General features: G+C 33.5%; 1 long non-coding RNA gene across 1 annotated transcript; it reads left to right on the top strand.

The window, feature by feature from the left end:
• The first annotated feature begins 1,243 nt into the window (after positions 1–1,243).
• Positions 1,244–12,964, top strand: LOC136274854 (uncharacterized). Its single transcript, XR_010713282.1, has 3 exons — positions 1,244–1,316; positions 5,525–6,165; positions 12,912–12,964. It is a non-coding gene; the product is annotated as an uncharacterized lncRNA (long non-coding RNA).
• The last annotated feature ends 4,091 nt before the right edge of the window (positions 12,965–17,055 follow it).

Here is a 17,055-nt window from a genome sequence, read left to right as displayed (position 1 = left end):
GTCTCTAAAGGAGTTTTGTACAAAGAAAATAAAAACAAGTCTGAATTTGCCTTCTCGTTCGTTGGCTCTTTGGTTGATTAAACTGGATTCAAATTTTAAACAATGCATTGTAAGCAAAATCTAAAATTTATTATACATTTTGGAAGACTTATACATCATATAATATATACAATCTTATCGATTGAAGTACCAAGTTAAATGTTAGTTGGAATCAGGCTTTGGGTGAATTACATTGTTAAATAACGCATTACATTACCATTACTTCATGAATTAGGGCATTAAATTACCATAACCATTACTTAATATTCTTGAAGTAATGCATTACATTACCATTACATGAGTAAAGTAATGCATTACCATTACTTTATGAAAAGTCAATAAGTTTAAAAAAAGTAAATTTAAAAACTAAATAAAGAGTTTTTGTAAATATTTCATAAATAAAACATGCTTAAACTATTTACAGGTTCATGGTCATGTTAACTTTCAGGTTCAAATTTAATGACTTATACAAGATTGCTGTTGCACTTATAGTTCTCAAAGTAAGGTTTGTCCCGTAACATTTACACGCTAATGGCGGAGTTGACAATCTCTGTTATTTATGTCTCTGATTTTCGGAGTATGATTTAAAATGAAAGGGACGATTGTATATCATATACCTAGTAGTGTATCAGCCCTGATACACGTGTTTTGGACTAGGTGAGACAGCAACCGGAAGCTAGGGCTGTATCGCCCTCGGGGCTGATATTTCTCTGTCTCAGCCCCTCGTCAAGGGGGTGTATTGCCCTCAAATTTGAAATCGATAATTTCCATTTATCTCCGCTTTCAATTAAAACTAGTTTGTGAAATAACGATAAAATAACGAATATATAATACAAAGTATCACCTAACACGTCTGAATATATTTATTTATTACCGAAAATTGAAAAATAATAATTCAAAAATAGCGCCAAAGAGTGATGTGTATCCAAGTAAGGGGAGGTAACCTACACAACGCTTGTGTATTTAGAACAATAGCACGCTTCTATACTACTATATTAAAATAATAGACTCGAATTTTTTGTCTTTAATACCGATAAATCGGAAGAGTATCGTCTTTTGATTTACATATTTTAAACATCACTGATACTTGAAGATTACCAATTTTTTTTTAATTTTTTTCGATTAAGCTTCGCTAATTAATAATCGCCGAAAATTCCTCAAAAAATTCCGGAAATCACCTGGATTTGTTGTATTTTACAATCTTGCGCGTGCGCATTTCAATCACGCTGAAGGCTGAAGGCTGAACACCCCTGACTATCCAACCAGAGAAGACAAAAGTGAGTACGAAGTTGATATATATTTGTTATTTTATAATTTTTCTCATAAGAAGTCATAAATAAATGCGAACAGAATATATAGCAAATTTCCAATGAAAATTAACACGTTTTTATAGACACCAATCCACACTTTCAAAATGTACGTCCCTTGGCCGCCATCTTTGGGGGAAAACCCCATAGATTTCAAAGATTTTTCTCATAATAAATCATATATATAGGCCTTTAACGAACAGAATATATAGCAAATTTCCAATGAAAATTTACACGTATTTGTATAAACCAATACACTTTCCAAAAGTTTTGTCCCTTGGCCGTCATCATTGGGGAAAACCCATAGATTCTCCAAGTAGCTTTTGTAGTTTAGAGGTTTGCTACTCTATCGTTTGAAGTATGAAGTCTGTTTCCTTTGTGTATTTTGAATGCCCCAGGATTGGGCAACCCACAGATCAAAGAAATAAATTTAATTCGGGGAGATTTAATCATAGGACGCCCAAATATTTGGTTGCTTTATAAAGAAGAGGAAAGTTGTTGCTTTTTCCCGTTTTGACCTTTCGGTTGACACCGCAAAGGGAAACAACTTTTGTAAAGTGTGGATTGGACTTCTGAGTTTATCCAAGCAAATACGAATAATGTGAAAACATAAACAAAAGGGAAAGAAGTATTTAACTCCATGCAAAAAATTTACATATTTCTTACGAGAGTGTAGAAACACATGTAGAATGGTCTATCGTTATAATGATAAATGCCCCATGGACCCGGTTTAACAAAAAAATGTGTTCGGTGTATTTTCTCTGTAGGAAAGAAAATAAGGGAAGATAACTCTTACACTGTACATTTACAAGAAAAATCCGTAGAGTTCCGAAAGTCAACATGGTGTGTAAATTTGAAACGAGTAAAAAAGTTGCTTAATTTAAGAATTGTATAAATCTTCCATTATGAAGTGTTTAAATCTTCCATTATATATATTAAATTTTTAGAAAAAGGTATTTACAGTCTCTGTAAGGTTTGTTTAATAAATAAAACAAATATTTTCAATGCAACTTCATTACTTTTCTCCAAAATTGTTTGCCAGTGATTCTGCAATTTTCTGCTACATTACTGGTATGAGGAAGGCATTTCATCTGTGGTGAGGGCCTGTCCTGAGACACAGTTAGATTATTCTAACTAAGGAGAGTGTAGTGAAATTAATAGCATTGCTTTGTTATATAAATGTCAACAATACCGTGAACACCCCTGAGTTACCTGGGGCCCAGGTATAACCAGTCAAATCCTATACCCATGTTGTCAACAACGTATACCTCCTGTCTTTGTGTTCATTTTCCAGCCTCTTTACCTGCGTGTATGTTCATGCATATGTACCATGCATTCGAAGCTGTTATTTATACTCTGTCACGGGTTTTTGCTTCCACCACTTTTCGCTTGATATTTCGATAATAATAAATACCTTTATGCTCAAACTACGTTCATCCACTAATATGAAAAATGTCCAGATTATCTGTTTTGAAACGCCCCCTCTACCTCTTTAGGTTTCATTACACATCCCAAAATATAAAGTCTACGGAGATTTTACATTGCATCAACCATTAATAAGCCCCGATTATAACGTTGAAAAATTGCGCAAGGTGTCCGAATAGTTCTTCCGAATAGAAAAAAATTGTAAAAATTTCCCATTATAAATCTGCGTAAGAAATTTATTTTCGTCCCTGTAAATTTTTATGAGTGAAAAGGGATAATTTATCAATGAAGTTATCTTGGATATTTTCCATTTCATCGATTTCAACTGTACTTCTTTCACAGGTATGTGTATTTTTATTAAAAATCATCTAAAAGTGATGGAAGCAGTAACTTGGGACAGACTATAAATACTAAAATGCTTTCTTAAGTGGTTCATGTGAGACATGCATCACACTATCATAAAAGTAATACATTTTGTATTGCAGAAAAAAAACATGTAACAAGCTTTAGTGGATTAAGTAACTTTTTACTGTGCAACGCTTAGATGTGCCATGCATTTCCAAAATGGACCATCAAAGAAAGCATTTTATTGTTCATATTTAAATTCACCTCCAAAAATTTCTTTTCACTGTCATTTTTAAAAAGTGGGTGAAATCTGTTAATTATTGTTATTCTTCAGTACATTATATAGTTTGGACAGCCTGTTCATCTAAAATAATACTGTCAATGCTGCTCAGGGTTGTGGTTAACAATTGAAATCTTAGGGGTCATGTGTCTATGGGCCTACAGTTAAACCTACAGGCCCACAAACTACATCAATTCATTCTATTAAAAATAAACAGTGTGAAAAAAACATCTGTATGTCGTATATCATTATCAAGTCGTACACATCATCAATTTTTTTTTTACAGTGTGCATGTCTCTGTAACACAATAACATTGAACTCATGACAGGATATAAAGTTAATAAGTTTTAAATCATAATTATTGCTTATATTCTGCATTCAAATAAACTGTTAAGTCCAACATGAAACAGGTGCATGCTTCGGACAACGGATATTGTTTAACAAACATTGACCACATGACGAATCAACAGGTGTATGATTATGTAATTCTGAATACACTGGCGAGAAATTGTTTGATGCAAGGTCAGGTCAGGATTAATATTATAATACATGGTAATAAAATAATAGCGTATTTTTTATGCTTAGTGTATATTGTACACTCAAACAACTCGCTTAATATGAGATATCGGCAGTCATGCCCTCGCGGCATTCAGAAATGTACTCTGAAAAAAAATGTATAATATTCACCCCTTAAAGTGTCACGGTCACTCAAAATATATGTTTTACTTTTTGATTATGACACCGGAAATAAAAAGAGCTACACGAAATTTCATCATAAGGAAGGTTTCACGCATCATGTCATCACCTATCAATTTACAGGTCATTAAAAGTCATCCAGAAATTGCACATGTAAACAAACCGAGTTATTTTGGACATTGGTTTAGAGTCAACGTGATTGCAATTTCTTTCTTTAAATAGTTACAGTGGGATTGACACACTGATAAAACAACTCAATTTGAAGCTATTCAATATCTATGGTAAGAAATATACATTTAAAGAGAGTGCATCTTAATAAATATATGGTTCTTGAAGACATCATGTTTCAATGAGAGGTTTCTGGCTCATGAGGTATGCCACACTGCAGTATTTACTTTCCCTTGCGCTTGCATGGCTCATCAATCGAAAGAAAAACTCAATATTTTTGTGTTGACCCAACGTGTAATTCTATTTTCTCTTTCTAATTTCATTTATTTACATTGGAACACTGTAATTATTCAATAGTTCATCTTTTTACATGATATATAAATTTTGTGAAAATCATGTAAAAATTTGATATTTGCTGAATCATGGGTTTGAGCCTCACCATGTCCCTTTAATTTTGATCAAATTTTGGCTGAATATAGGTGTGAATTATACACAGGACTTCAAGGTACTCAATTTAAGAAATATTAAAAAAACAACAAACCAAATACAATCCTATTCTGGGAAACCTGGTCATTATTGCAGCAAGAAGTACTTTCATGTTCCTTCTTTCCTACATAAGATACTGTTGCTTGGCTTATCTAAGATAATGGTAATTTATGTTTCCCACATGTTTTAAACTTAATCATGTATAAACAAGAGGCCCATGGGCCACATCGCTCACCTGAGCAACTATTGTCAATTACTCTATACAACCCAAACAGCTTTAACAAATCAAAAATATCTCTACAAACTTAGTTTCTTTATATTAATTTTTTCAAACATTTCTAACTTTGAGATTTTCCTTCAAAGATTTTCAAATGTAAGATTTACAGTAAATATTTTTGTTTTCATCAAATTAATTCAAAATATTTCTGATTTGTTGCAGCCCTAATACAACAGTATTAATTTATATACTTCCTTATAATGATATGATGCATAAATGGTCAACAAGCTGCACAGGCTGGTCTAATGTTCATTCTGTATCCATACATAATCATGTCGTCAAGCTTTTTATAAAACACTGTTTAAAAGATACATAAATTCTTGGACAATGCAATTACCCGAACAAATTGGCAACATCTCTCAGACTCCTTTTTTTTTTTAGAAAAGCAAAATGATGACCATATGATAAGTCAGTATTTATGGTTAACATAGAATAAGATTTATCCGAATGGCTATAATCATTTAATTGTGCTAAGTAAATTTTATTTTTGTATTAATTTAGATGTCACATGAGGAATCCAGAGATGTCCTTCCAATACAGTGCCAATTACAAAAAGTTATAAATGCTCTGCACAGATTTAGGCACAATGTTAACTAGAGTGCTTTAGCATTAGAGATCTGGGAAAACACCAACAAGAAAAATGAAATTAAAGAAGAAACGGTTGAGCTTCAGAGACTGATTGAAATTGAATTAAACTCCATAATCAAACTAGCAAGTACTGCAAAAGCAGAATCCTCAACTCTACACAACAAAGTCAGAGAATTGCAAAGTAAAGTTGCTCATCTAGAAGAAGAATTAAAGGACAAAAGCAAACAATGTGAAAATCTACAGCAGCAAGTTGATGAACTCAACTTCAAAGACATTGATGCTGAGATGATTTCAGAGCCCAAAAGACAGTTGGAATCTGAAACGGATGAAAAGAATTCACAAGACTTTTGAATTCATGCAGTCAAACTGTGGGATAACTTTGTGTTTGATTTGAGAATGCAGTTGCATTTTGACCAAAATGCCTTTTTGCCTATTTATTTAACTTATCTTCAAAGAGATTGAAGATTTTCAAAGATATTGAAGAAGATTGTGTTGTAATTTGATGACAAACAGTTCTGTGAAGTCTTCTGAGCAGCACCTGTAATCAGATTAAGGTGTGTAATATTACAGTTCAGATTTTTTCCGCTACATTGATAACAATTTCATATATAGATAGAAATACCTTCTTTCTCAACACTAAGAAAGTTATCAAGTATTCTTAGATCTTACGAATATTGTTTATTCTATTGATTGTAGTATACACACTATATATTATAGTGTATATTCTCTCTCTCTCTCTCTCTCTCTCTCTCTCTCTCTCTCTCTCTCTCTCTGTGCATGGTTTTATAAAGTTATATCCTTCCAAAGCTTTCATAGACTCAAACAAATGTAAGGCTCTTGCTTACACAACAGCAAGTTGCATGGTTTCGTAATATAGAGCAGCATTCCTGGAAACATAGCATTATTCAATAATTCTAATATTTTAAATTCATTTTGTTGATATATCCCTTGAATTTTAATATTTCTAGGACTTATAACATCTTGAGAACAGTCCTACATTATATATAGTCATATCCATGCTGCATCATTAACGCTGGAGGGTTGTGGTAATTTTTAGACTATTTTGGTCTTTGATAGAAGAAGACCTCAATTTAAAGATATGTATATAAAATGATGAAATTTTAGAACTAATTAAATTATATGAGATTTTTCCTCTTGTAAGCTTAAATGTGTGGCATTCATCGATATAAAAAGTTCTTTGGCTTCAGTTAAACAATAAATTTTGAAATAACGATAAACTAAAATAACTTGATAAACAATACATGTGTATTTTTAATTTGATTTAAATAACACCATTGTTAGCCAAATTCCATAAGCTAATGTAAATATTATTTTCAATATATATATATATATATATATATATATATATATATATATATATATATATATATATATATATATATATATATATATATATATATATATATATATATATATATATCTAATGATATCTCATAATTGTTTTATGATAATCTATTCTCAATATTGCTTTGTGATTACATTTGAACAATAAAATGCTTTCTTTGGTGATTCATTCGGGATATGAAGGTAGGGACATTGCTGAAAAAATACATAACCCACTATCATGGGTTATGTAATTTTTTTTGGCAATGATCGCTACCTTCATAACCGGTATAAATCATCAACGAAAGTATTTCATTGTTTATATTAACATCTTTCTTTTAACAAATTAATAAATTGATTATGAAATGTAAGTAAAATTCACTAAATTACTGTTAATGTACATAAGTACATTAGCTAAAAGAAACAGCCAAATCGTTTCCTGTGAGACTTTGATTCTAACATCATCTTGATTATTTCGTGTAGTACGTGATTTTTCTTAGGTCACTGTAGGTTTCGACCAATCGATAAGCAGGACGTGTCAATTTTTAGCCGCTATAGATTTAGACCAATCAATAAGCAGGATGTGTAGATTTCCGTCTGGCTGTTTCTATAGAGCTATAAAATAACTTTCTGTTAAAATAGAGGGAACATTACTTGGTAGATGTTAATATTATACAAATATTGACTGGGGTTGAGGGCAACATTGATTATATTAGCCCCCGAGGGACGAAATATTGCCCGACGCGAAGCGGAGGGCAATATTTTCGTCCCAAGGGGGCTAATATAATGAATGTTGCCCGAAAACTCAGTCAACATTTGTTTTGTTATATAAAGAAACAAACCAAAATTTAAGAAAGTAATTGAAAACAGATCGCTGTAATTTTCTCAGCTCAACAAAGAATTCACGAACTCAATTTTGTGCAAAGTTCATTTCCAAAATATCCTCAGCATCAAACAGTCACTAGTGATATTCCACCGCCCGTAAGAATTAACATACAGATGTTCTACCTGATTTTACTTCACAGTAATTCGCAAATCTTTTTATCCGTTATTAGCAAACCGTCGCATTGCACGTTCGTTGTTTACTTTGCCTTGACTGACTGTCTATTATGACGTCACCTTGTTTTGGAGTCGCAAAGAGTTATTTACGTCATCGTTTACGAATCAACAAATCAAAAGCGATTAATTCAAATAGAGGGAATATTCTCTAGATATTATTCCTAGCCGGTCAATATTAAAAAAATATTGACCGGTCAATATTTTTCGGATGAGCTAATATTACAATTATTGACTATTCGTCTATATAGAGTTATATAGTAAGAATATACTACTGAATATAACAAATGATTATATTAATTTTAATCATCATATTTTGTTCCATCTGACACTTTAATTGATCTTATCTCAATATTCTTCTTTGTTTTTAGCTCACCTGAGCTGAAAGCTCAAGTGAGCTATTCTGATCACATTTTGTCTGTCGTCCGTCTGTCTGTCTGTCCGTCTGTCCGTCTGTCCGTAAACTTTTAACATTTTCAACATCTTCTCAAGAAATACTGGGCCAATTTCAACCAAACTTGGCACAAATCATCCTTAGGCAAAGGGGATTCAAAGTTGTGAAAATTAAGGGCCACACTCGTTTTCAAGGGGAGATAATTAGAAATTAATGAAAAATTTCGAGAAATTTTCAAAAATCTTCTTCTCAAGAACCAGAAAGCCAGGAAAGCTGAAACTTGTGTGGAAGCATCCTCAGGTAGTGTAGATTCAAAGTTGTGAAATTCATGACCCCCGGGGGTAGGGTGGGGCCACAATGGGGGGTCGAAGTTTAACATAGGAATATATAGAGTAAATCTTTAAAAATCTTCTTCTCAAAAACTAATCAGCCAGGAAAGCTGAAACTCGTGTGGAAGCATCCTCAGGTAGTGTAGATTCAAAGTTGTGAAACTCATGACCCCCAGGGGTAGGGCGGGGCACAATGGGGGTCGAAGTTTTACATAGGAATATATAGAGTAAATCTTTAAAAATCTTCTTCTCAGAAACTAATCAGCCAGGAAAGCTGAAACTCGTGAGGAAGCATCCTCAGGTAGTGTAGATTCAAAGTTGTGAAATTCATGACCCCTGGATGTAGGGTGGGGCCACATTGGGGGGTCGAAGTTGTACATAGGAATATATAGAGTAAATCTTTAAAAATCTTCTTCTCAGAAACTAAACAGCCAGGAAAGCTGAAACTTGTGTGGAAGCATCCTCAGGTAGTGTAGATTCAAAGTTGTGAAAATCATGACCCCCAGGAGTAGGGCGGGGCACAATGGGGGGTCGAAGTTTTACATAGGAATATATAGAGTAAATCTTTAAAAATCTTCTTCTCAGAAAATAATCAGCCAGGAAAGCTGAAACTTGTGTGGAAGCATCCTCAGGCAGTGTAGATTCAAAGTTGTGAAAATCATGATCCCTGGGGGTAGGGTGAGGCCACATTGGGGGGGGGTGTTAAAGTTTTACATAGAAATATAGAGTAAATCTTTGAAAATCTTCTTCTCAGAAACTAATCAGCCAGGAAAGCTGAAACTTGTGTGGAAGCATCCTCAGGTAGTGTAGATTCAAAGTTGTGAAAATCATGACCCCCAGGGGTAGGGTGGGGCCACAATGGGGTGGTCGAAGTTTTACATAGGAATATATAGAGTAAATCTTTAAAAATCTTCTTCTCAGAAACTAATCAGCCAGGAAAGCTGAAACTTGTGTGGAAGCATCCTCAGGTAGTGCAGATTCAAAGTTGTGAAAATCATGATCCCTGCGGGTAGGGTGGGGCACAATGGAGGGTCGAAGTTTTACTTAGGAATATATAGAGTAAATCTTTAAAATTCTTCTTCTCAGAAACTAAACAGCCAGGAAAGCTGAAACTTGTGTTGAAGTAACCTCAGGTAGTGTAGATTCAAAGTTGTGAAAACATGATCCCTTGGGGTAGGGTGAGGCCACATTGGGGGGGGGGGTGTTAAAGTGTTACAAAGGAATATATAGAGTAAATATTTTAAAATCTTCTTCTCAGAAACTAATCAGCCAGATGATTCTTTATAATTGTTAAGACTTTGGCTCCAGGACAATTCTTCGGCCTCACAAGAAGGTTCAGAGTTTGATGTAGCTTAATATCCCATATATAAACAATTGTAAAGGATCTTTTTGAGGACTGCAATACTCAACATGTGATATGACTATAAAATCATCCTGTTAGAAAAGGGACTAATGATTATAAACATAAGAATATCCAGGGGGGAAAATGGATTTTATTTTTACAGGATCTACATGTATTATTGTACATTGTCCAGATTGTTTGTATTCTGACTTCATTAAGCTGATTTTATCATACCCATTGTTCCTCAGGTGAGCGATGTGGCCCATGGGCCTCTTGTTTTTAAAGTTAAAATGCAAATAAACTAAAAAGTATAAAAAGATTATATTATAATTTCAAACCGATATTGTTTGAGCTTCTGATAACATTAATTCATAATGTAATTCCTGGAATGCTTAACATTTACTATAGATGCTTCAATTGTATATTTAGACATAAGTTCACCAAACATATGTTGGCTGTAAAAGTCAGAAATTTGTTTAAGCTCATTAGATAAAAGGAGAGGGAGGAGAATACAGAGTTTACTCATATGATTAGAGATTTCTGGTGAAAATGTATATTACCGTATTTTTCGGGGCATATGTCAATGTGGGGCACAGGCCGAATTGCTCATTTTCAGACAAAATTCAGGAAAAATCCTTAAACTAGCCGAATTGGGGTATAAACCGATATTCAATTGATGATTACTATAGTGAAAGTATAACCACTGATTAAGGAAGTCATCGTTTTTAGTATATGCTTTCAGAATGTCAATCTAGAAATTTAAAAGAGTAATCAAAGTTATTAAATTTGCTAAACATATATATTTTAAGCAATTTTAAAAAATATATCTGTTTTGTGGCTGTAGTTGTTGTTGTAGTTTTCCCACAATAAAACCCAAGTTTACCTCCTTAAAATGTTTTTTTTATGGCGTCAAGCGAAGCTCGAAAGCCATCTAGGGATCGTACGTCCACCGGAAGTGTAAGGAGCTGAACAACGCATGCTATCAATAAATCCGCGAAAATGAGTGCGACGTTTTCTTTTGTATTTGAGGAATAAAAGAATACTTGCTTCCATTTAGAACAGAACTGTACGTCAATATAACAAGTTCGCAGATAAAAAAAATAGTTGCTGTCTTTGACAATGTTCATATTTTATTGTAAACAATATGTCTTGGTTTCAGCGGATGAATACTTCACACACTTGCGATAGTTAGGCCAACGTACTCAATTTGTTTATAAAATATACCTGCCTGCAAAACAGATTATTTTGAATCCATATCGAATGTTGACTATGTACAAATGCTTGATCTTTTAGAAACAAAAAACTTCCTGCACAGAACTATATCTACAACAAAAAGTAACTTTAAACCAACTAGCCTACTTTCACTTTTAACTGTAAACGATATGAATGGGTGCCTTCTTATATCTACCCGTGATCTTTTCGGTCCGGTCATTTGGACCCATGTGATTTTTAAATCAATTGATAATAAGAGACATAGTTTTTATCAGCAATGTACAATATATAGAATTAAATACAATCATACTTTTAATACTTATTAATTTTCTATTTGAATAGAGAAATAAAAATCTACAATGTTCTAACTCCAAGGATATTTCTATTAAAACATTTAAGTAACATTTAAAACTTTCTAGGAATAAGGTGAGTCAATTTGTAATGAATTAAAATTTTATTAATTTTGTGATAAAAAGATAATTTTTATTTATCTGAAAGTAGTTGACAGATGTATTTTGTCTAATATATTTGTTTTTAAAAACGAAGTATAATTAATACCAATTTTTAAATGAATGGTCAATAACCAAATGAAAATGGTTTTTGATAATAAAAGAAATCGCAGTTCATATTGATATTTTTATTATTTTAGTTGACTGCATAAAATCTATATTAAATTTTATTTATGTTAATTGACCGCCCGACTCAATTTAAAAAAAATTTAATCTCCAGCAAAACAATAAGAAAAGTTGGTCTCATGTTATTGTACATACATTTCTTAAGAGTTACAGAATCATAATTTGTTTCAGGATTTTTTTAATCAAGTCTATATGTGATCAATGATGGAATACCATAAATTATTTTGACTTTTAAAAAAAGTTGTTCAGGTTTGTACTCTTCAAATTAACTTCAACTCGACACCATGTGGCCCTTCAGGCCTTTGATTTTTAGGCTGGGCTTTGCTGAAAGCAGAGTCCTGGCTGTAGGCAGGCAAATCGCCAATGATACTATAAATAGCACACCTTCAAAAGTAAACAAAAAACCGTGCAGCGTCAAAGTAAAAGCTTCTGCTATACAAAATAGTTACACAGAGAGCCATGATTTGTCCAATCTATTGGTTTTTTATTTGTTTGCAAATAAATGTAGTGTTGAATTTTTTCCTTTATTATTCATTACGTGCCTTTTGGGCACATATACAATGCGCATGAATTTCCAAAACTACTTTTCAAAGCATTGGTGTTTGGCTGCACATAGAAGTAATGAAGGGAAGGGGTTGAATTTATAACGCTTATTTTCACTTTCGATGCAACTGTTCATTTTTTTGCACTGAGAGACATATTTTTATTTATAGCTGCTTACAAAACAATTCAGCCGCTCTATGGCGCATTTCCAACATTAAAAGCTTGAGAGAGAGAGAGAGAGAGAGAGAGAGAGAGAGAGAGAGAGAGAGAGAGATCACCAGATTTTTCTACAAAATATGCATAATGACATTACAAAAGAGCCCGGCTTTCAATTCTACTTCAGTACTTTTATTTTTTTGTATGGTGTTTTGTATTGTGTAGATAAATGAACACCAACATCATGTTTGATATTTAAAATTTTAATGTATTTTTTTTTCTTCTTCAGAATATGCCTCTACGAAAGAAATCAACCAGAACCAAATTCGATCAGAAAAAAAAAGATGCATACAAAACAAAACTAACAAAAGAAAACACCCCCAAGATGAACTCCCTGTACCAAAAAAAAAGAAAAACCTCCACTGCATTTGGATCTCTCAATGACTATTATTTGACTAAGTCACATTTGCCTGCACGTAATGACATTGGTAAAATGGAATTTATTTGTTTAAACTGCTCCTCTCTGATGTGGAAACATGAACTGCACAATGGATCCCTTGGTATTAATGCTACATTTTCTACATGCTGCATGCAAGGCAAGATACTCTTACCACCTCTACATGAACCACCAGATATCCTCAAGAATTTTTTAACAGATGATTCTCCACAAGCAAAACATTTCAGAAAAGATATTCGTGGATTTAATTCCAGTCTCGCATTTGCTTCTCTAGGAGTAAAAGAAGATTTGCTTCAGTCACATGGACCTTATACATTCCGCATTTCCGGATCGGTATATCACAGGATAGGACATTTATTTCCATCTGAAGGAAAAGTCCAAAGTTTGCTCAAATTTACATTTATGACACTGAAAATGAGCTACACAATAGAATACAGTGGAATAAATCTTTAGATCTAGAGGTTCTGAATGCTCTACAGAAAATGATGCATAATTGTAATCCATTTATTGATAGTTTTAAACATGCTGCTGAAATTATAAAAACATCAAAATGCAAAAATGATAATTTGTGCAGACACCAACAAAGATTCCAGAAGATATAATCTGCCAACTACATCAGAAATATCTGTTATAATTCCTGGAAATAACTCGATGCATCCTTCGAATCGAGATATTGTGTTGTATAAACATTCCATTAATGACCCCCAACATCATGAAATAATGCACATCAATGAAACTCATCCAAAGTATGATTCTTTGCATTATGTTTTATTATTTCCTCATGGAGAAGATGGTTGGAGTATTGGCATTCAGAAGAATAACCGTAAATGCGACAAAAATGTGACAATGATGGAATTTTACTCCTATCGCTTAATGCAAAGAACTGGGTTTAATCCATTTTGAAAAGCGGACGGTTACTTCATCAGTATGTTGTTGATATGTATGCTAAAATAGAAAAAGAAAGATTAAACTTTTGTCTTCTGCATCAACATGAGTTAAGAGCTGAGCTGTATCAAGGACTGGCTGATGCTGTGTCTTATGGTGATACTAATGGAGCAACAGTAGGCCGAAAAATTATTTTGCCATCTTTATTTACTGGTAGTCCACGTTGTATGCACCAGCTCTATCAAGATGCTATGTCCATAGTAAGAAAGTTTGGAAAACCAGATCTGTTCATAACATTCACATGCAATCCTAACTGGCCAGAAATAAAATCTGCACTTTTTAATGGACAATCCCCAGCAGACCGTCCTGATTTGACAGCACGTGTATTCCATCAAAAATTAAAAGAACTTTTAAATGATATTGTTGAAAAAGAAGTGTTTGGGAAACCTCTAGCATATGTGTATGTTATTGAATTTCAGAAACGTGGATTACCACATTGCCACATCCTTATAATTCTAAATAACAACAGTAAACCATTGTCACCTGATGATTATGACAAGTTTGCGTCTGCTGAAATTCCGGTTGCACATAAATTACCCATTCTACATTCCTTAGTAACATCTCACATGATTCATGGACCATGTGGTGAAGCTAACAAAAATTCTCCTTGCATGCAAGACAATAAATGCTCTAAAAGGTTCCCAAAACAATTCTGTGAGCGTACATTTCAATCAACTGATGGGTATCCAAAATACAGTCGCAGAGACAATGGAATTACAGTGGAAAAAAATGGTGTTATCCTAGACAATAGATGGGTTGTACCTTATAATCCATTCCTTTTATCCAAATATACAGCACACATTAACGTTGAAATTTGTACCAGCGTTTCTGCTGTTAAATATCTTTATAAATATATTTATAAAGGACCAGATCGAGTCATGGCCAGTATTGTACAAGATGAATCTAATACCACAATAAATGAAATCAGTAATTTTACTGATGCAAGATACATATCTGCATCAGAAGCCTGAGGGCGCATATTTGACTATGAATTGCACAACAGATCACCTGCCATTCAGCGTCTTGCCATTTATCTTCCTAATCAAGAAACTGTTCTATACAAAGTTGGCAATGCACTTCAGTCTTTGGAACATGCAAAGAACACCACACTTACTGCATGGTTTGAAATAAATGCACATGACCCATCTGCAAGAGGAATCTTATACCATAATTTTCCTGAACACTTTACATGGGATTCAACTGTATCGAAATGGAAACATCGAAAAAAGGGCAATGTTATAGGTAGACTTTACCAAGTTAATCCTACTGAAGGAGAAAGATTTTACTTGAGACTTCTTTTGCACCATATACCTGGATGTAAATCTTTTGAAGATCTGAGAACTTTAGATAACGGTACAATTTGCACATCATTTAAGGAAGCGGCCCTAAAACGTGGATTCATAGAGGATGACCAAGAATGGATAGACTGTCTACAGGAAGCAACTTATACTGCCACAGCATCGCAGCTGCGATCTCTCTTTATTACTATACTTATATTTTGTGAGCCAGCCAAACATGTTCTACTTTGGGAAAAATTCAATACATACATGTCAGAAGATTTTTTGTATCAAGCAAAAGACATTCCTGACCATTTTAAAGAAGGATAGGTTACTAATCTGCTCCTTGATAGTTTAGATGAACAACTACATCATCATGGAAAATCGTTGCAAGACTTCCCTGGAATACCGCAACCATCACATACATCTACCCTTTCCTGTCATGTACAATTTAATCTCGATGAACAGTTACAGTTAGCAGAAAAAAATGAGTCACTTTTGAATAAAGACCAAATTTTTGTTTATAACACCATAATTAATGCAGTTCGTGGATTTTCAAAACAAAGGACATTTTTTGTTGATGGGCCAGGTGGTTCTGGAAAAACAGTTTTGTATAACACAATTTTAGCACGTATTCGCTCTCAAAGAAAAATAGCCATAGCAGTGGCATCTTCTGGAATAGCTGCAGAATTGCCAGCTGGTGGAAGAACTGCACATTCAATGTTTAAAATACCTATTCCAATACAGGAAACGAGTACATGTAATGTAGGGAAGCAAAGTAATGCTGCAAAGTTGATACATGATGCATCTATTATCATTTGGGATGAAGCTCCTATGGTTCACAAGTATGTTTTAGAATGTGTTAATAGAACTCTTTGTGATATCATGGACTGTGAAGATACCTTCGGAGGTAAAGTCATCTTACTAGGTGGTGACTTCAGACAGGTTCTGCCAGTGATAAGACATGGTGGGCAAGCCGATATTATTGAAAGTACCCTTAAAAAGTCTTTTTTATGGTCCTTTGTGAAAACTTTACATTTAACAATTAATATGCGGGTACAAAAACGTGCATCACATACAAATGATATGTTTGAAAAATTTGTTTTGGATGTTGGAAATGGAGCAAACCAAATTGTAGAAAATGGAATGTCCGTTATTAAACTCCCAGAAGAAATTTGCTTGGATCCCAATGAAGATGGACTTCAACAGTTAATATATTCTGTATATCCAAATTTACAAATGTTTAATGAGCAAGACAAGTCTTACTTCGGAAGAGCAATATTAACAACAACAAATGAAAATGTTGACAAAATAAACAAATTGGTAATGGACAAACTTCCTGCTTTGCCAGAAAATACAATAACATATTTAAGTGCTGATAGTGTACCCGATGAAGAACAACAAGGCTTATACCCAGTTGAATTTCTCAACTCACTAACACCTTCTGGAATGCCACCACACAGACTGTACTTGAAAACGAATGCTCCAGTAATTCTTTTACGTAATATTAATCCAATAGAAGGACTACTCAATGGAACAAGACTGTCCATTATTCACTTGGGAAAGAAAATTATTCAAGCCAAAATTGTTACAGGTCTGCATACAGGAAATTCTGTTTTTCTACCAAGAATAACCATCATTCCATCCGACTCAGGTTTACCATTTGATCTTAAACGCAGACAATTTCCAGTTCGTCCTGCTTTTGCTATGACCATTAACAAAGCCCAAGGCCAAACTCTTGACTACATAGGACT

Source organism: Magallana gigas, chromosome 4 (genome assembly GCF_963853765.1).
Source record: "Magallana gigas chromosome 4, xbMagGiga1.1, whole genome shotgun sequence".
In the NCBI taxonomy this organism is placed as follows: Eukaryota; Metazoa; Mollusca; class Bivalvia; order Ostreida; family Ostreidae; genus Magallana; species Magallana gigas.
This window is presented reverse-complemented; position numbering and strand designations above follow the sequence as displayed.